This window comes from Sus scrofa, chromosome 8 (assembly GCF_000003025.6).
Source record: "Sus scrofa isolate TJ Tabasco breed Duroc chromosome 8, Sscrofa11.1, whole genome shotgun sequence".
Classification (NCBI taxonomy): Eukaryota; Metazoa; Chordata; class Mammalia; order Artiodactyla; family Suidae; genus Sus; species Sus scrofa.
In genome coordinates this window covers 72,182,405-72,204,242 of record NC_010450.4, presented here as the reverse complement: position 1 = coordinate 72,204,242, position 21,838 = coordinate 72,182,405, and the positions used below count along the sequence as shown (strand labels likewise).

Sequence of the window (21,838 nt, the reverse complement as noted above, 5' to 3'; positions counted from 1 at the left end):
TTCATGGAAATCTACTACATTATGTATCTATCCGTATAGGACATGTATTAAAACACACATACATAGAGAATGTATATTTAAACCGTTTTCCACGTGAAAGAAGGAGAACTTCTTTTCGTAGCCACATCAGTGGAGAACCTGGATTTTTGGAAAGTAGATAAAACCCACAAGTCATATGTGTATTTCATGTATTTCCTAAGTACACCCAGTATGATCACTTCTTGTGACCAATAAAATAGGAATAGGAATCATAGGACATAGACACCCGAACACACACCTGAAACATACATGCTTCATCTCATTTTAGAGGACAATTTCCAAATCTCCCCTTATCAAATTTATATCAAAATTTCTGACCTACTAAAATGACCAGGATTGAGTTTCCTCTTCTCTCTCTCTCTTTGTTTTCCCTATTCCTGCTCTGGGAGAGAGTCCTCAAAACTTAAAACCAGTGGCAGCAAGAAGAAAAATGACAAATCTTGAGATGTTTTGAATGTTTGACCATCCACTCCTTAAATTGCCTTCGCTATCATACCTCTAGTGTGTAGTTAAGATGTCTTCATTCTACTGCTCTAGGATGACTGGAGTGGGTGCCTACTGGGTCACCCTTAGGCAAAAATCCTCCTGCTTCCTAAGGAAAAGTCCACTTGAGCCAGAGAAGCAACAGGACCTTCCTTTTAACCTCATGAACTGTTTCCCAATGCTTTCCAAAGTTTCCCACAGGTTTTTAGATTTATGGCATCAAGAAAGCTTTAGGAGTTCCTGTTGTGGCTCAGAGGTAATGAACCTGACTAGTATCCATGAGGATGCAGATTCAGTCCCAGACCTCAAAGGATCCAGCGTTGCCGTGAGCTGTGGTGTAGGTCGCAGAGGCGGCTCAGATCCCACATTGCCGTGACTGTGATGTAGGCCAGCAGTTGCAGCTCCAATCGGACCCCTAGCCTGGCAACCTCCATATGCTGTGGGTTTGGCCCGAAAAAACAAAAAGCAAAAAAAGAGAGAGAAAGAAAGAAGGTTTAGCTTGCAACAAGCAGAACCGTAAGTGTGACCAGCGGGGCTGTTCTTATTGCGGTTATCTCAGAAGGACTGACTTCTTTGTCTCTGCAAAAGAATTCTCAGGGTGGTTGAGCTAGAAGGACACTGGGTAATAAAACTCACACAGACCCACCTCCAGTGCAGGATAATAATAGTATTCTATTAGTCACTGCTGTGAACTACCGGCATTTTCAAGCTGCATGGCATTCCAGGCCAGAAAGATACGTGAATAGGGACTGGCGAAAAGATTTCTTCACCTGGGATTTCTGAACAATGATGTATTTATTTATCTTCCCAGCAGAGCCATATAGTGGTTAAGCTCTGGAACCAGACTGCCTGGGTTCAAATCCTGCCCCCACTCTTAGAAGCTATGTGACCTTCGACAAGTTATTTGACCTCGCTGTGCCTGTCTCCCCTTCTGTGAGATAAGGTTAATAATACCCTTCCCAGGATGGTTGTGAGGATTAAGTTAATGCAAGAGTGTTTAGAAAAATGCCATTCAGTAAATACCCAGTAAATGTTAGTTTCTCTCAGTACCTTATATTCTCTTCCAAAAATTAGCAATACTTATATCTCTTTCATATACCTCACAGGTTATTTTAAAGATTAAGATTAGAGGCATTTAAGAAAACATTTTGAGATGCAAAACCTGGTTCTCTAAAGTCAACTATGAGAGGGACTCTACGGCCAATCTGGAAGTTGGCTTGTAAATTACAACCATCCCTGGAAGAAGGCCTCTGATTAGAAGGCAGACAATAGAGCTGCTAAAAGCTAGAAATCAAACAGAAGCAGCAACATCAGCAGAAAAGCAAGAGAAGGAAAAACAGAAAGTCTGCTTGCTATCTGCCAGGAGCTTGACACGTAGAACATAATTTAATTCTCACCAGCACTTATGAGGTAGGTGCTTTGTCGACAACAAAGCTAAGACCTAGAGGATTAAATAAGCTGCCCAAGGTCACAGAGGTATAAATAGCAGAGCCAGAATCCAAACACAGCTCTAGCCAAAGCCAAAACCAATCAAACATCCTCCACCCAGCTATAACACAGGCAGCACCCCACCCCCTTCAAAATAAATAAATAAATAAATAAAGCCACTCGTTGTGTTTGTGTAACTGAACAACAGAGAAGGCCCACGTGATGACAGCAATCAGGGCAAGTTACATCCTCATCATACAATAGGCCTCCCTTCCACCAGCACACAGTAGGTTCTGGGGAAACTCAGTGAAAGGAGATCATCACGCAGCAACCGGGACACTGCTGCGCTCCCAAGGGTCAGCTCTGCCACGTCTGGCTGCATCCTCAGACATGGCCAAGTGACTAGATCGTGGGGCCAGAAAGAGAAGGTGTATGTGTTGTAGGAATGAATCCACGAGTGAAGGAAAAGTGCAGCAGGCCCTGAATACTAAGGGATCTTTTGTCCTTCACAAATAGCCAGATGCCAGAACAGTCTTCCTTTTTTATTATTTTTTTGTTTTTGGCCAAGCCCGCGGCATGTGGAAGTTCCCAGGCCAGGCATCCCACTGGAGCCACAGCAGTGAGCCGGCTGCTGCAGTGACAATGTTGGATCCTTAACCAGCTGTGCCAGTAGGAAACTCCCAGAACGGTCTTTCTAACCTCCCTCCCCCTCCAGCCACAGCCCAGCTTTGAGCTACCTGCTATCAGATTCCCACTTAGCATGAGGCTTCCTTGCTGTAGGCATCTGCAAACCCTCAGCTTACTCCTCCTCACTCCATGAAGGTCTTTACCCCAGGCTCACTGTCAGCTTCTCAGCACGGGCACATGTGATGCCCAGAACCTCAGAGGATCCTCTGTCTGCCTTAACTCCCACCTTCAAGCCATCGTGGCTACTGCGTCCACGGTCAGCCCCTAGCTGTGTCGTAATGGGCACACCCTCCATAATTTCAGCCTCAAGCATTCCACTCTGACCACCTCCTCCTGTCTTTCTTCTTCGTAACAGCTTTATTGAGATGTAACTCATATACTATTACATTTGGCCCTTTAAAGTGATCGATTCAGTGGTTTTTTGTGTAGGTACAGAGTTATACAACAGTTACCACAATCAACTGTAGAATATTTGAATCGCTACCCTCCCTCCCAAAAAATCCACTAGACCTATTAGTCTTCACAGCCCCTCCCAATTCTCCTTTTGCTCCCAGTCTAGGCAACCACCCGTTTATTTGGTGTTTCTATGTGTTTATCTATTTTGAATATATTTTATTCCTAGTTTCTCAGCATATTTTCTAGTTTAATCTAAATCGTAGCAGAATGAAATACCAGAAACGTATTCCTTTTTATTGCCAAATCATGCTCAAGTGTATGGATATGTTCATTTCTTTATCCCTTCATTGATTGATGGACATTTATGCGCAACTTTTTATGTGATACAAGCTTTCACTTCCCTTGGGTTTATCTACGCCTAGAAGTGGAATTGCTGGGTCATATGGCAACTCTGTATTAACATTGTGAGGAATTGCCAGACTGTTTTCCAGAGTCACTGTAGCCTTTTATAATTCACATCAGCTGTGAATGAGGATTCCAATTTCTCTACTGCCTCCTCAACTCTTGTTGTTATCTTTTTCTGTTATCACAGACATCCTGGTGGGTGAGAAATGATGTCTCGGTGTGGTTTCATTTCGCAGTTTCCCCTCCTCTCTTTTCAATTCATTTGTTCTAATACTCTGACTCTAACAGATTTTTTTGTTTTATTCCATTCATTTGTCCTAAGACTTTTTCACTGCTTCTCACCCATTTCTAGGAAGTGCTCGATTCCTTCCTTACACATCTTAATGTCCATGGACTGTCATTATAATCACTTATTTGCACAGATTCTCAGCTCTTTGGCTCTTATTCTTCCTTACACCCAACTGGCAAAACCCCAGGTTTAGGTGACTTTCCACCTTCTCCACACTTTTACCTGCATGGATAAAACTAGCTGGTCCCAGTTTAAATCCATGACCTTCGACCCCATCTCAGACCTTAACACTTCTTGGCCATTCTAAATCTCTTCACTTGGCAAACTCAAAGCCATTCTTTCTTCCATTTCCCTGGTCAATTTCATAGCTTGGTCAACTTCACCACCATCCTCATGCTGGCTCTGCTTTCTACTTCATCAAGGAAAGAGATGCAATCAAAGACAACTCCTCAAACTCGTGCTGCCACATGGACCTCTCTGCTTTATCCTCCTTTCTGTTTCTAGGCTTGGACCAGCTATAGCAATGGTCCCATTTGTGCCCAAGATCCATTCTTTTATCATCTGCTCATATTCTTTACTCCAGCAATTGTCCCCTCTCAGGAACTATCACATGTTCCCATTCTATTGTATTATTCTCATTACTGAAAAACAGTCTATTATTTCCCCCATCTATTAACCAAAGCAAACCTTCCAATCCTACATCTTCCTCCAGCCTTTCTCTCCCTAGCCTGTATCTCAGCTGAACTCCAGGCGCATATATGTAATTGCCTGCTGTCGGATGGTTTTTTTAGCATCTTGAGTTTAACAAGACTAAAATGAAGCTCCTCCTGATCCCCACAAACCTGCTCTTTTACGGCAAATGGCATCACCATCTCCCAATTTCTTAGACTACAAATCTTAAGAAGTCTCTCTCACATTACACATTGACTCTATCAGCAAAGCCTAAATCACTACCTCAAAGATATGTTCAAAATCTGACCATTTCTGTCCACCTACACTACTGACCTGCTCTGACCATCTCTCACCTGGATCTTTTTTTATTTTTTTGCCTTTTCTAGGGCCACACCCGCAGCATATGGAGGTTCCCAGGCTAGGGGTCGAATCAGAGCTGTAGCTGCCGGCCTACGCCAGAGCCACAGCAACTCGGGATCCGAGCCACATCTTCGACCTACACCACAGGTCACCACAACGCCGGATGCTCAACCCACTGAGCAAGGCCAGGGATCGAACCTGCAACCTCATGGTTCCTAGTAGGATTCGTTAACACTGCGCCATGATGGGAACTCCTCACCAGGATCTTTAGTAGAATCCTAAACGGCTATTTCTACTTCTGCCCACATGCCCCTTCTACTCATTCCCCATCCCTACTCCAGACTGTGTTTTCTTTCTTCCTTTCTTTTTCATTTTTCCCAGCTTTGTTGAGATGTTATTGGCATAGAACATATGTAAGTTTAAGGCATCCACTGCAATGATTTCATACATGTCCTGTTAGCACATTTTCAGCACAGCAGCCAAAGTGACCATTTTAAAACCAAGTCGAACATGTCGCTCTTCAATTTAGCATCATCACATGGCTTTCCAGCCCACTTAGAATAAAAGCTCAAGTCCTCTTAATGGTCTTCGAGGCCCTACACGGTCACACCATCTGCCCCTCTGTATCTCCTGGACCTTTCTCCAATCCCTCCCCCTTGGGGTTACTCTCCTTCAGCCACCCTGGCTTTGCTGAGATCCCCTGAACTGCCCAAGGACACATCTACCACGTGGTCCTTGCACTTGATGGATTTTTGTTTGGAACACCTTTCCCCAGGCAGGCGCGTGGTTCACACCTTCTCCTCCTTCGGGTCTCCTGCATTTTTCAGAAGCTGAGCAAAGGCTGTTCCAAGTCAGAAAATTGCCAGGGCAGGGTTAGAGGGGACTGGAATAAGAGAAAGAAGAGAAAAGAAAAAAGACAGTTTGATGTTGAGGATCCCTTAAAGGCCAGGGGCTAATTGCTTGTTATTTGGTTTAATCTTCACATCCTGCGGAGTAAGGATGATTATATACCCGCTGTACAGATGAGATAACAGAGGTGCAGAGGGATTAAGCCATAACCCTAACAAATCTCTAGTAAATGGTGGTGCTTAGGGTCCAATCAAAAAAAAAAAAAAAAAAAAAAAATCTAACCTCAAAACCTATCCCTGGCCCACTACCTCACAGATAATCCAGCTTCCTATTTAATTGACAGCAAGTTGGGAATGCGGATCCATTACAAAACTCAAATATTTGCAGTAGTCAAGAAATCAATATGGCTTATTTTTACAAATTCTTCGCCTTGACTCTACCCTAAAATGAAACTTCTGTGTGCTCAACTGCAGGTTAATTAGATTCCAGAGATTCCTGGCACTCTCTCAACTAATCACCTAGGATCACTTTTGCATGATAAAAATTCCCTCAGGTGGCCCACTGCACAGGGATGCTTGTCAGCAAATTTGCTCCTTCCAGTTGCTGCTAAGGAGGCATAAACTGAAGGTCCTGGTGGGGAAGGAAATGAAAAGTAATTTGTTAATGGCTTTACTCAACAGTGCAAAAGTCCATCCTGGGTGGCCCAAAGATTTAGAAACCCATGCTCTGTAGACCTTTTCAGATGAGCTCTAACCCTGGGCCTTGTGAAGATGCCTGAGAAATCTTGGGGTGTCCAGCATCCCCTGGTACTGTGCTGCTGTAAGCCACCCCCACATTCATTATCTTTCAATTATCGGCTCAGCATTTCTTCCCCCCTCGCTGGCCTATTCTTCTCCTCTGACCTCTGACTTATGTATTTGCTTTTCCCTGTCTGGAATCCTTGCTCAAACCAACTTTAATCACTCAAACCCCGTGCTTTGAGCGGGGAGATGAATGTGGGGGAGCGGTGACAACCAAGTGACTTATGTGGATTTGTTTGTGCCGTGCCTTCTGGCAAGCCTTTCCCTCCTTATTTAATGGTGATGGGTTATTCATTAAATGACCATGAACCATCAGTGAGAGGCTGGTTTCTATTGTATGTTGGTTTTCTTTTTCTTTTTTGCTTTTTAGGGCCGCACCTGCAGCATATGGATGTTCCTAGGCTAGGAGTCAAATTGGAGCTAGAGCTATCAGCCTACACCACAGCCATAGCAGCGCTGGATCCTGAACGCACTGAGCGAGGCCAGAGGTCAAACCCAAATCTTCATGGATTCTAGTCAGGTTCTTAACCCACTGAGCCACAGTGGGAACTCCTTTACATTGGTTTTCTATAGACCTTAAATCAGCCCCATAAAATAGCCAATTTAAAATGTCTTATCCATTCTGCCAACACCCATTTCTGATAGAAACCCTTCAGAAAGTGGGCATAGAGGGAACCTACCGCAACATAATAAAGGCCACATATGACAAACCCACAGAAAACATCATTCTCAATGGTGAAAAGCTGAAAGAATTCCCGCTGAGATCAGGAACAAGACAAGGATGTCTGCTCTCACCACTACTCTTCAACATAGTTTTGGAAGTCCTAGTCACAGCAATCAGAGAAGTAAAAGAGATAAAAGGAATCCAAATTGTAAAGGAAGAAGTAAAACTGTCACTATTTGCAGATGACATGATACTGTACCTAGAGAATCCTAAAGAATCCACCAGAAAACTGTTAGAGCTCATCCATGAATTTGGTGAAGTCGCAGAATACAAAATTAATACAAGAAATCGACTGCATTTCTATATATTAACAATGAAAGATCACAAAGAGAAATTAGCAATCCCATTTATCATCGCATCCAAAAGAATAAAATACCTAGGAGTAAACCTACCTAAAGAGACAAAAGACCTGTATTCTGAAAACTATATGACACTGATGAAAGAAATCAAAGATGACACAAATAGATGGAAAGACGTACCATGCTCTTGGATTGGAAGAGTCAATATTATCAAAATGACTATACTACCCAAGGCAATCTACAGATTCAATGCAATCCCTATCAAATTACCAAGGACATTTTTCACAGAACTCAAACAAAATATTTTAAAGTTTTTTTGGAGGCACAAAAGGCCCAAAATAGCCAAAGACATCCTGAAAAAGAAAAATGGAGCTGGAGGAATCAGGCTCCTGGACTTCAGACTCTACTACAAAGCAACAGTCATCAAACCATATGGTACTGGCACAAAGACAAAAATATAGATCAGTGGAACAGGATAGAAAGCCCAGAATTAAACCCATACACCTACAGCCAACTGATCTATGACAAAGGAGGCAAGAATATACAATGGAGAAAAGACAGTCCCTCCAATAAGTGGTGCTGGGAAAACTGGACAGCCACATGTAAAAGAATGAAATTAGAACACTCCCTAACACCATACACAAAAATAAACTCCAAATGGATTTAATACCTAGATAAAAGACCAGACACTATACAACTCTTAGAGGAAAACATAGGCTGAACACTCTCTGACATAAACCACAGCAATATCTTCTCAGATCCACTGCCTAGACTAATGACGTTAAAAACAAAAATAAACAAATGGGACTTAATTAAACTTAAAAGTTCCTGTACAGCAAAGGAAACCCTAAACAAAACAAAAAGACAACCCACAGAATGGGAGAAAATCTTTGCAAATGAATCAACTGACAAGAGATTAATCTCCAAAATTTATAAACACCCCCGGTCGCTCAATACCAAAAAACAAACACCCAACCCCATCAAAAAATGGGCAGAAGATCTAAACAGACAGTTCTCCAAAGAAGACATACGGATGCCCAAAAAACACATGAAAAGATGTTCAACATCACTCATTACGAGAGAAATACAAATCAAAACCACTATGAGGTACCACCTTACACCAGCCAGAATGGCCATCATCAAAAAGTCTACAAAAAATCAGTGCTGGAGAGGGTGTGGAGAAAAGGGAACCCTATTACACTGTTGGTGGGAATGTAAACTGGTGCAACCACTGTGGAAAACAGTATGGAGAGTCCTCAGAAAACTAAAAGTAGAACTACTATTTGATCCAGTAATCCCACTCCTGGGTATCTGTCCGGAGAAAACCATGACTCGAAAAGACACTTGTACTCCAATGTTCATTGCAGCATTATTTGCAATAGCCAAGACGTGGAAACAACCTAAATGTCCATCGACAGAGGAGTGGATCCAGAAGATGTGGTCCATACACACAATGGAATATCACTCAGCCATTAAAAGGAATGAAATAATGGCATTTTTGCAACATGGATGGACCTAGAAATTGTCATGCTAAGTGAAGTCAGTCAGACAATGAGACACCAACATCAAAAGCTATCACTTACACGTGGAATTGGGAAAAAAGGACCCAATGAACTTCTTTGCAGAACAGATACTGACTCACAAACTTTGAAAAACTTATGGTTTCCAAAGGAGACACAGGTTGGGAGGTGGGGGATGTGCTAGGGGTTTGGGATAGAAATGCTATAAAATTGTGCTGTGATGATCATTGTGCAACTATAAATATAATAAATTCATTGAGTAATAAAAAATATAAATAAATAAAATGTCTTATCCATTCTGGTTTCTACTTCCTATAGCTGAAGTTTGGGAATTAAATGGTGGCCAGAAGACTATGGAGCAGTCCTCTAAATTTATTAAGTTGCCATCAGTATAACTATAACTTCCAGTTGGAAATATTTCCCAGGGGCTATTTAGTCTAAAGTTGATCAATTTCATGCAAATAATGATCTTGAGAAGTCAATTAGTATTGTATCCATTTTACAAAGAAGGCACGTGAAAAAACTTGCCTCAAAGTCCAATATTAAATATGTGGAATTTAGACTCAGTTTAACTCAAAGTCCATTAGACAACACACCTCTTAATGGCTGGCAGCATCCAATGAAAAAATTAATTTATTTCTACATGTACTGGTTTATATACATACATAGAAATGTAAGTATATATCTAAGTATAGATACAAGCATACATATAAGTATATAAAATATATACTATATAAATACCTGTCAATATATACATATGTATGTGTATATGTGTGTATATACATATGTATATGTTCTTGTGTACACACACACACACACACGCATGCACGCACGCGCGCGCGCGCACGCACATAGAAAGAGAGAAAGAGAAACTGCTCTGTCCTGGGCTCAGAAGAGACAAAAAAATTTGATTTTCACTCCTTTGTAATCTAAACGAAAATGAAAGACCTATAAAAAAGAAAGATGGAGTTCCCATTGTGGCTCAGCAGGTTAAGAACCTGACATAGTGTCCGTGAGGATGCAGGTTCAATCCCTAGCCTCGCTCAGTGGCTTAAGGATCTGGTGTTGCTGTGACTGTGATGTAGGCCGGCAGTTACAGCTCCAGTTCGACCCCTAGCTTGGGAACTCTATATGCTGCAGGTGCAGCCATAAAAAGAAAAGAAAAGAAAGATAACTAGCATTGCAAGGTGGTATATCCAGGCGCAAACGTGAATGAGAAACAGAAAGTCCACTGTGTGTGTTTTCCAATCAGAGAGAAACCACTGAGGCTGTGCAGGACTAGAATGGTCTTTTATGGAGAAGGGGTATTGACCTAGGACTGGAAACCTTTTAGGCCATTTGCTAGAGAGTTCTTTTTTTCTTTTTTTGTCTTTTCTAGGGCCGCACCCGAAGCATATGGAGGTTCCCAGGCTATGGGCCCAATGAGAGCTGTAGCCATCAGCCTACACCACAGCCCCAGCAAAGCAGGATCCAAGCTGCGTCTGCCACCTACACCACAGCTCATGGCAATGCCGGATCCTTAACCCACTGAGTGAGGCCAGGGATTGAACCCGAAACCTCATGGTTCCTAGCCAGATTCATTAACCACTGAGCCAGGATGGGAACTCCCCGAGTGTTCTTGAATTACATAAAACTTGAGCCAAGAATAAGTCTTTTCTCTGGTCCCCAAGGAGGAAATTTAAACAAGGACGATGGAGCATGGGTCATATTAAGGGCCAATTTTCCCCCTTAGAAACATGCTGGTGGTCATGGACTGTGCATGCCTGGCACAGACTTCAAAACACCTTTCTTAATATCTAGATATTATTTGTTGTTTATCTGGAAGTCAACTTTAATTCAATATCCAGTATTTTTATTTGCTAAATCTGGCAACCCTATTCTCACCACGACATCTGCTTCAGGACTGCCTTCGCTGAATGTTTTTTCAATTGACTTTGGAAAGAAGAACCTTTGGAAAGGGGAAGGCGATGGTTCAGCTTTGCAGGCTGGGACCTTGATTTGGTCATTGTAGCCAGAGGTGAGTTCAGCAGGGGTCCCTCGCAGGAATCCAACTCATGAGAGACTATCTGCACTTGAACTGTGCAGACTTGGGGTGTTCCAGGCCACCATGCTTTTGCCCAGTGCCTGGAATGCCCTTCTAACCATTTCTTATCACTTGCTTAGTAAACTTATTTATTTATTTATTTATTTATTTATTTATTTATTTATTCAGCTCATTTGTTGAATCAGTCACTATCTGCTGAGCACCTACTGTGTGCCAGGTACTGTACTGGGAGCTGAACACCTACACTTCCCTCGGTGTTCAAGCATCAATAATCATGATGATAGCTAATATGTGGGGGGACTTGTCACAAGTAGTCCATTAAGTTATTTCATCTTCACATAACACTCTGATGTATTTACTATTATTATTCACATTTGACCAGTAAGGACATTGAGCCGCAATGGAGTTAAAAAAACTAACAAACAGGAGTTCCCTGGTGGCTCAGTGGTTAAGGACTCAGCTTTGTTACTGCTGTGGTTCAGGTTCAATCCCTGGTCCAGGAACTTCCACTTGCCTCGGGAGTAGCCAAAAAAATCGTGGAGGCAGGATTTGAATCTAGCAGTTTTCCAGTCTTAACCCTCCATTAAACTACCTTCTCTTTAACCATCCCCTGCTTGACTCTCCCCTCCTACAAGCTAGGCATGTCCCCCTCCAGGCTCCTATGCCACCGTGAACTTTGTAGACATCAGTAGTGATTTTGTTTCACTGTCTCGCAGGTTCTTGGCTTACACATCTGTCTCCTCAATCAGACCATAAGCTCCTCCAGGGCAGGGATGATGCCTTACTCATTAATGTGTCCTCAGCGCCTAGCACAGCTTGTGGTATAAAGTACACATGCGATACACCTTGCTGGATGGATTTCATGCCTGTTGTGAGAAGCAAGAATGGTTCAGGTATCAGTCAGAGGTGATCTAGGAAAACAGAAATGATGCTTAAGTATTTAAAAGAGAGGGAATAGGAGTTCCTGTTGTGGCTCAGCTGTTTAAGAACTCAACTAGTATCCATGAGGATGCGGGTTTGATCCCTGGCCCTGCTCCGTGGGTTAAGGATCCAGCGTTGCCAGGAGCTGTAGTGTAGGTCGCAGATGCAGCTCGGATCCAGCATTGCTGTGGCTGTGGTGTAGGCCGGCAGCTGCACCTCTGATTTGACCCCAAGCCTGGGGACCTCCATATGCCAAGGGTGTGGCCCTAAAAAGAAAAAAAAGGGGAGGGGATAGAACAGAGACACTTGGCTGTGTAGACAGAGAATGAGGTCCCCTGGCACAGCAGGAAGCCACCCCCACCCTCACCCCCAGGGGCAGAAGGTCTGCCAGGGGAGCCCAAGAAGGCTTGATCAAATGGAAAAGACAAAACATTGTCACAGACATGTCTCAGATCAAGGGACAGGAGACAAGCCCTGGCCCTGCCCTCCTCTCTCCCTCTGTCCAGTCATCCATCTCCCATTGGCCAAACGCTGCCAGAAGCCACCTGACTGGGAAGACAGAGAAGAAGCCTGCAGGGGTCAGCCTCCTGGGAAAGGGGCCAGGATGGGCTTTAGGGGCCCAAAGACCCAGGACAGGGGACAGAGTGCCTATCAGAGATTGCACTTCTCTTAGGACCATCATGAGAAACTGTGGGCTAAGGATGCTGACTGTCCCTGCAGTGCCAGGTAATGGTGACAAGTGCTTAAGCGTAGTGTCCCACCGCTGTCTAGGTTCCACAGGGACCCCACTCTTCTGCCAACCTACTGTCTCCAGGTGAGTCTAAATTCAAATGGGCACCTCCTTCTTTATGTTTCCACTGACAATGACAACAGGAAATACTTACTAAGCATCTGCTTTGCATCAGACATCTGCTAGGTCCCCGGGAGAAAGAACTCCAAAAGGGAGACACCCAGGATGGCAAGGAATTCTCAGCCAAGGGGACAGAGACAACTAAGCAGACAATTCCTCTGCCACGTGGGAAGGGCCATGACCACAGCAAGCATGTACCTACATTTGAACTTGGGAGCCCCAACGAGGGTCTCACCTTACCCCCAAGAGCTTGGAAATGCAAGAAAGAGATTCTTTTATGAGAGTTTAAACTACAAAATCCATGTGCAAGGGCTCAGAGTAGATAAGCAAAGACAAATGCAGGCAATGGAATAACCCCTAAGGCTGAACGCCCAGCTCTGAAATCCTGGCCTTCTGTGCTCTGCACACACTCACCAGAAGGCCACCTCATGGCACACCCACTGTATCCCAGGCACTGGGCCAGGTCTTTCCACACGTAATCTCTGTATTAACTCCCCGAGTCTCTGAGTTTTACTCCACAGACACTTGAACCTTATAAATAATCATTTTACAGGTGAAAAATGATGTGAGAGCTTCTTTATCCTGCCCAGGGTCCGAGAGCCAAATAGCTGCAGAGCCGGCTTTGGTACCTCTGTCTCCAGATACCCGTCTCTGCTCTAAGACACTAACTACCCCTGGCACAGGAGTGTGTTCTGCAGTTGCAAAAATAAAATTCAGCTAGGAGTTCCCGTCATGGCGCAGTGGTTAACGAATCCGACTAGGAACCATGAGGTTGCGGGTTTGGTCCCTGCGCTTGCTTAGTGGGTTAACGATCCGGCGTTGCCATGAGCTGTGGTGTAGGTTGCAGATGCGGCTTGGATCCTGCATTGCTGTGGCTCTGGCGTAGGCCGGAGACTACAGCTCCGATTGGACCCCTAGCCTGGGAACCCCATATGCCGCAGGAGCAGCCCAAGAAATAGCAAAAAGACAAAAAAAAAAACCAAAAAAACCCAAAAACTCAGCTAAAGTAAGGCTCCCTAAAGGTCCGCTTAATTAACAGCTTCCCAGATTGCGTGCAAACTCCTTTTAAAACAATTAAGTGCATCTATTGGGTTATGATTTTTTTTTTTTAATACCCAAATAGCTGGCTGGATCAAAAAGAAAGGGTGGTCATTTTATACATTTAGCACTTTGTTAAATATAAAACCTGGGCAGGATGTGTTCTTTTTAAAATCCTGTGCTAGTTGGGAGCTCATTCTTGGCTTTTCTATAACAGCGTTCTCTAAGGTGATGCCCAGAGACCCTTCACCTCGCCCCCAGTCACCTACCTGCTGAGCTACTGGAGCAGCCGGCCCCTTGGAGACAAATAGGAACAGTCTAGGAACAGGTTTTATTTTATTTTATTTTTTAGAACCGCACCTGCAGCATATGGAGATTCCCAGGCTGGGGGCCAAATCAGAGCTGCAGCTGCAGCCCTACGCCACAGCCACAGCAACGCAGGATCCAAGCCATGTCTGCAACCTACACCACAGCTCGCAGCAACACCAGATCTTAACCCACTGAGGAAGGCCAAGGATCAAACCCGCATCCTCTTGCATACTAGTTGGGTTCATTACCACTGAGCCACAATGGGCCCTCCCCAGAAACAGGGTTTAGTGTGATGGGAATAATGGTTTCTGACTCCATGGTCATCTGCCCTTGAGTTTTTTCTGGGAGATCACTAAACCTCCCTTAGGTTTTTCAAATATTCATTTCAAGTTAACTTTGCTTCTGCCTTATGTAGACCGTCCTGCCACCTCCCCGACCCTAATAATGCCCCTACAGAAAGCACAGAGTCATGAAGGAAATTATTATAAGCTGTTCCTAAGTGAAACAAAACAAGATGATAGCTCATCAAGACCGGTTATATGAGGAAAGATAAAGCTGGGCCCTCATTCTTCCTGTGTGTTCAAAATCAACTGCAGCAGGGCCTCCTATTTGAGGAAATTATTTCATTCCCAATGGAATAGGAGGTTGAAGCGTTCATGCTTTCCAGCTCCTTACTGTAAAAGAAGGAAGCCTTCAAGAGCAAGTGGGCAGGGAGCTTGGGGGTTGGTTCCAAAGGCCATCAACACTGACCTTCCTGGAAAGGAATGATTCCTTTGAGGGCCTTGCTCATGGCTTTCAGGATGCTTTCTGTGCAATGGAGTGGGAGGTAATCCCCCTTGAGACATTTTTGAAATGCTGGCTCAACTGGATGACTGCATGGACAGGGCACGCTGTCCTTCGGTAATTGTTTACTAAGAGCTGTACTGAACACTTTGGGTGGGTCTGCATTTAATCCTCAGAACAACCCCATAAAGATAACACAGTTATGACTGAAAGATGTGGAAGCTCAGATTTGGGTGATGTTTCCAATCTTTTTCCCAACACGGCACCTCCTTGAGGGCCAACAGGACCAAGCCCTCAGCTCATGCGTCCACCGTTCATGGTGCACTGGAAGGAGGGCTCGAATTTGGACAGGGCTAAGCATCTTGCCTGGGGCGAGAAAGTGGCTGAGTTTTAAATCCAAGGCTGTGACTCAAAAACTGGGCTCTTAATCACTACTTTATACTACAGTGTACCATCCAGTTATATGTGTGGTGGTGTAAAATTCTCACAAACACCCCCAAAGGTGAATTGTATTTGTCTTTCTTTTAAGAGGGAATATAGCTGAGTCCCTGTATGATGCCAGCATTGCGACATTGGCCAAGCCCTCACTTTATGGGGTTATTCTATTACATTGTGTTTTTATTTTTTTAATTTTTTGTCTTTTTGGGGTTGCACTCGTGGCATATGGAGGTTCCCAGAATAGGGTTTGAATCGGAGCTGTAGCTGCGGGCCTACACCGCAGCCACAGCAATGCTGGTTCCTTAACCCACTGAGCAAGGCCAGGGATCAAACCCATATCCTCATGGTTACTAGTTGGGTTTGTTAACTGCTGAGCCATGACAGGAACTCCACATTGTATTTTCAATGTCCTGTGCTTTTAGGGTTACCATTTGCCTGATGTTTTGATGGAAATCCTGTCATCTCATTGGCTCCCTTGTAAGAAGATTCTACTCTATGCTCTGAGTGGGAGGGTGTTGGACATGGAAATTGGAAAGCCAAGCAAACAGAATAGCTATTACTACCCTAGAAAGACAGGGGAACCACTCTTTCAGGCTAATTTAACGCACCCCAGGGGAATCTGGGAAAGCAAGTACATTCCTTGGCAATTGTTCTTTTTTGTATGTCTGAATCCACTGAGAAACTAGTAGGAGGATATCGCTCTAAAGACCAGCTAGTCCATATCTAACCTCCCACGTGTGACCATCTCCATCCACAAGACACAGATGCAAAAGTTGAGTAGGTGATATCTCAGTGTTACTTGTTAATCTGGTCCTCCCTGCTCTGCGTTCAGTTGATTAGAAGCTCTGCATGGGTGTGAGAGTTAAAGATCTCATGGGCTCTGTCCCTCTACCTGGAGACAAAATACCTTCCCTGGGTTTTCTTCCTCCAAGTTTTATTTATCTTCTTGTGAACATTCACAATGAAGCAATGAACATTCATTGCTTACTCACCCAGAAGTTAGATTCAGTATCAACTGAGAAAAGAGGACAAGCAACTACATATATTGAGGATAAGAGAACTATCAACACGTCTTAATCCTAAGGAAACACACATCATTTTTCAGGGGTATTTACTCTCAGTTAAGCCTTAAAGGAAGCAAGAGGTGTGGGTCTAATAACAAGACGGTGGAGGATGAAGAGTCAGGCTGTGGCTGGGAGCTGCCCATCACAGCAATTGATCTAGACCTTGTCCTAGGAGCCTAGAACTTGCAGGTGCCTCTTCATGAAGCAGATTCCTCAAGAGAAAAAGGGAAATGGACCCAAAGTTGCAACACCACCCGCTAAAAGTATTCAGCCAGCTTTAACACAGTGTTTACCCAACACCTGGTTAATCTGTGCCTGAGAAAACCAGCCCATTACCTATAGCAGCAACAGTTCTTTGCTACTAAATGCCTTCCTGTTTGCCTTGTAAGCAAGAGAGTTTTCAGAAAAGACCTGTTTTTTGTTTGTTTGTTTTTGTTTTTTGGGTTTTTTTTTTTAGTGTTAAAAAAGAAAATCCCTGGAAAAAAAAGGTGAATATCAGATCTCTGTATATCACCACTCACCCCAAAAGAATTTCCCCAGCCAAGGGGAAATTGTGTCAAATATGCTTCCAAGAACAAACCCAATGAGAAATACATTCGAGTCTCTCATCCTGTTGGATTTGTGAGAAAGTTCTGCTGCATTGCTAAAGCCAAGAAGATGGTTCCCAATCACAGGCTTGCTGTCAAGGTCCAGATTTGAAGTAAAACTACTAACCATAGGGTTCACCCCATAACCAAGAGATTTAAAAGAATGAAAATTACACCACTTCTATGTGGAATCTGTTTGAAAAAAGGATACAAAAGAACAATCTGTAAATCAGAAACAAACTCACAGATTTCAAAACCAAAAACCGTAGGCGAAACCATTGCAGAGGAGGGAAGAATTGGGGAAGTGGGAATAACATACACACCCTATTGTATAAAATAGATGATTAACGAAACAATAGTTTGTGATAACCTCTATGGGAAAAAAGAATGGATATATTTATATGTGTGACTGATTCACTTTGCTGTACACCTGAAACTAATACAACATTGAAAGTGAAAACAAACAAATATAAAAAGAGCTTAGGAGTTCCCATCAAGGCTCAGTGGTAACAAACCTGACCAGTATCCATGAAGACTCGGGTTCGATTCCTGGTCCCACTCAATGGGTTAAGAATCCAGCATTGCTGTGAGCTGTGATGTAGTTGCTAGATGTGGCTCGGATCCAAGCAGCATTGCTGTTTTGCCATGGCTATGGTGTAGGCTGGCAACTACAGCTCCAATTTGACTGCTAGCCTGGGAACATCCATATGCTTCAGGTGTGGCCCTAAAAAGACAAAGAAAAAAAAAAGAGCTTAATAAGTGAAAAATAATTTTAAAATAAAATAATGAAAATTATGTAAACCTTCCTTCAAACTTGAGAGAAAGGGGATTTTTTTTTTTCTTTTTATCCATGCACCTGTGGAATATGGAGGTTCCCAGGCTAGGGGTCGAATCAGAGCTGCAGCTGCCATTTACACCACAGCCACAGCAACACTGGATCTGAGCCCCATCTTCGACCTATGCCACAGCTTGCAGCAATGCCACATCCTTAGGCCAGGGATTGAACCCGCATCCTCATATTAGGTCCTTAACCCACTGAGCCACAATGGGAACTCTGAGAAAGGAGATTAAAAAAAAAAAAAAAAAAAACTCTTTTGGGCTGGAAGAAAAAGAACAAGAGAGCAAGTCCTTGGTGAGAATGGCTGATGTCCAACCCTGGGAGCAGCAGGGAGACAAGAGAGCTGGGAGCAGGAGGGCTTGGGCCCTCCCTCCCCAGCAAGAATCCTGCAAGGGAACATTCTCACCCAGAGCCCTGGGCCAGCGTGCAGGCTAGAGCAGAGAGCAATGGCCACAGGGTAGGTCCAGCCAGACAGCCCCTCTGAGACAGACCCTCCACCCCACCTCCACGCTTCCTGCAGCATCACAGCAGCCCAGGAGAGCCGTGGGTATCTTCCCCGTGGTTTCCCTCCCACCTGCTCTCTGAGATGGGGCAAGGGTTTGCCTGAGAGAAACAGTGGACTAGGAATAGCCTTATTGTGTATGAACCTGGCAGCCACAGGGCAGGGGCGGGCTATGGACATCAGCCCTGGGGGGCAGGGAGGACAGCAGTCAAAAGTCAAAGTCAGCCCAGAAGAGGTTCGTCTCAAGAACCAGTTTTCTACCCCTTAAATGTCAAGGTCACCATAAGAACACCAAGAACCAAAAAAAAAAAGAGAGAGAGAGAGAGGAAAAGAAAAATCTTGACTAAGAGTTACTCAAGAAGGACTGGGTTTCCAGCATCTAGAGTCACATCCCAACAGCTCTTGCCCTGGTATGCTGGCATCCTCAGAGAGCGTCTGCTGCTCTGGCTTCACTGACGAGGGAAATCGGTGCCCCCCAGCAATGCTCAGATCAGAAACACACCCTTGATGGCTTCTGGACAGAGCAGGTTAGCAGGCATCTTCCCTCATACCCCTCGGGGAGTCGGTACCTGCCATGGTGTATTATACGCCCTTTTCTCTTTCTGCTACAGCTGCTACAAAATTCCCGGGAAGGCAGTGCTCCCAAAGCAGACCATCATGGCCAACGGCAAATTCTCCTGAAGAAGAGCTGAGATTGAGGGTAGGGATGGGGGCTTGAAGTCAGGTGGGAGAAGAGTTTTTTGGGGGGTTTTTAAAATTTTTTTTTTCTTTTTAGAGCCACACCTGCAGTGTATGGAAATTCCCAGGATAAGGGTCAAATTGGAGCTGGATCTGCTGGCTTATACCACAGCCATGTGGTAACACTGGATCCGAGCCGCATCTGCAATCTACACCGCAGCTCACAGCAATGCAGGATTCTTAACCCACTGAGCGAGGCCAGGGGTCGAACCTGAATCCTCATGGATGCTAGTCAGGTTCGTTACCACTGAGCCACATTGGGAAATCCCAAAGAAGTTATATTTAAATGCTTAAAAAAGACCAGGGTTTAAACCAGAGGTAATTGGATTTATCTTGAATTAGAAATATTTAGTTTTCTATTACCATGTAGAAATTAGGGCTCATGAGTTAATTTAATTCAATTATAGAAAAATAAAATTACTTCTCAGCTCACTTGACATTTGTGTTAATGAAAATTTACTCTCTCAGAATTTTTTTTTTTTTTTTTTTTTTTTGGCCATGTCCATGGTGTGCAGTAGTTCCTGGGCCACGGATGGAACTTGTGCCACAGCAGCGACCGAGCTATAGCAGTGACAATGCCAGATGTTTAATTGCTAGACTACCAGGGAACTCCCTCTCTGTACATTTTCATGTAAATTCACTGTTACTATTTCAATTTTTTTTTTTTTTTTTTTAGGGCCACACACGAGGCATATGGAGGTTCCCAGGCTAGGGGTAGTCAGAGCTGCAGCTGCTGGTCTACACCACAGCCGCAGCAATGCCAGATCCAAGTCATGTCTGCGATCTACACCACAGCTCATGGCAATACCAGATCCTTAACCCACTGAGTGAGGCCTGGGAGGGAACTACATCCTTATGGATACTAGTCTGGTTTGTTCCTGCTGGGGCATGACGGGGAACTCCCACTGTTTCAATTTTATCTCACCTTTCAGAATTAGAGGTTTGATGCCCTCATAAAAGAGTTTTAATCCTCAGTGCAAGAATTAGAGGGACTGTTCTAGCGGGTGTATCAGTGGGCCTGGCGATTGTCGTCCAGCATCCACTGCACCCTTGAAGCAGCTGTGGTGACTGCATCTCCAAGTGAGCCCCGAGCCACCCACAGGGACCCCTAGCCTCAGCCAGTCCGCACATGACATTTCTCAGATCAGAGGCCTCAGTCACAGTTGGGGCAGGGGTATCAGCCAGTGCTGGGGACAGACCTCCTCTCTCTGGAGATGGACAAGGAGAAGTGGCAAAGGCCTTAAGTTTGAAATTAACACCATTGAAGGTAAAGAACAAAGAACAAACGCCTGGCCAGTTACTCAGTCCCACCAACGCTGAGACCCTCTGGGGTTTCCAGGGCCGAGGCAGTCAGTCCAGCTCTTGGATTGTTCAACCCAGTTTGAGGTGGGCTCTGTGTTCCGTGTGACCAAAACCCCCTGAAATGCCGTGGCTGCAACAGAGGACGTTCTGCGCTCCGAATTTTCAATGCACTGCCCTCCGACCTGCGACTTCATTCTCCCAGGGGCCTGGAGCCACAGGCCTCTCTCTCGCTTTCCCCTCCTCCCTCGGCTTTTCATCCTTCAAGACGAGAGGGAGGGCGGGGGGGAGAGGGAAGGGGGGAGAAGGGGGGAGAAGCGGGGGAGGGGGAGGCGGCATCAGCTTCCTGCTTTTGGTCCAGGCCGCTGGAACATTCCTTATGCGCTCTTACATAAAACGAAGAATGTGAGCGCTCATTGTTCAGGGGTGTTGGGTGACTCCAGACTCCGGGAGAACAATCCATTCCACACATTCCGCCAGCAGCTCGTGACCAGGTGATGCAAGCCGGGGGGACGCGATGCCCCGAGCTGGTTTGATCTGTCGTGGGGATCGGGGATCGGGGATCGGGGCTGGCGGCTCTGAGACTGTTACCTTTCACTCGCCCCGCTGCCCTCTCACATACCACTTCTAGACCCTTCCAGGCACCTCCCAGGCCGAGTTTACAACAAGCCACTGGACGGGACACTTATCAAAGGGCAAACATTGACTTTACAAGGTGGCAGTTAAAAATAACCTGCCAGAGGCTCAGAGTGCGTCAGGGAAGGCCATTGTCCCCTGGGGTGTGTGGTGTGCCCAAGACTTCCTCCCCAAGGCCTCCCTCCCACCTTCGTCTTTTGTACGTATTGATTGATTAAAGTATAGTTGATTGAGGACGTTGTGTTTTAGGTGGACCGCAAAGAGGTTCAGTTTTGTATACAGATTATATTCTTTCTGACTCTTTTCCATTATAGGTTATTACAGGATACTGAACACAGTTCCCTGTGCTGAGTAGGTCCTTGTTGTTTCTCTGTTTTATGTAGAGTGGTGTGTATCTTTTCATCCCAAACTCCTAATTTCTCTCTCCCCACCCTTTCCCCTTTGGTGACCATTAGTTTTCTGTCTCTGAATCTGCTTCTGCTTTGTACATAGGTTCGTGTGTGTCCTATTTTAGATTCCACATATAAGTGATATCATGCAGGATTTGTCTTTCCCTGTCTGGCTTCCTTCGCTTAGTAATGCACATTCTGTTTCCTTTCTGTGGCTGCAGATTGACAAGATTCAAAGAGGGCAGTGTCTTTAGGATGTCAGATTTTTTTTTAGTTTCTGCCCTTTCCCATTTACTCTTTGTCTTTGGGGCTAGCAGACAAATCCCAACCTGGCTGGTGCAGAGAGGAGCAGTACACAGGAACCTACTAGCATGCATGCATTCATTCATTCATCCATCCATTCATTTTTGCATCCAGAGGCATGTGGATCCTGGAAAAGAGGCATCATTCC

General features: G+C 44.6%; 1 protein-coding gene across 1 annotated transcript in view; it reads right to left on the bottom strand.

The window, feature by feature from the left end:
- Positions 1-21,838, bottom strand: part of SHROOM3 (shroom family member 3) — a 346,309-nt gene that overhangs the window by 239,627 nt on the left and 84,844 nt on the right.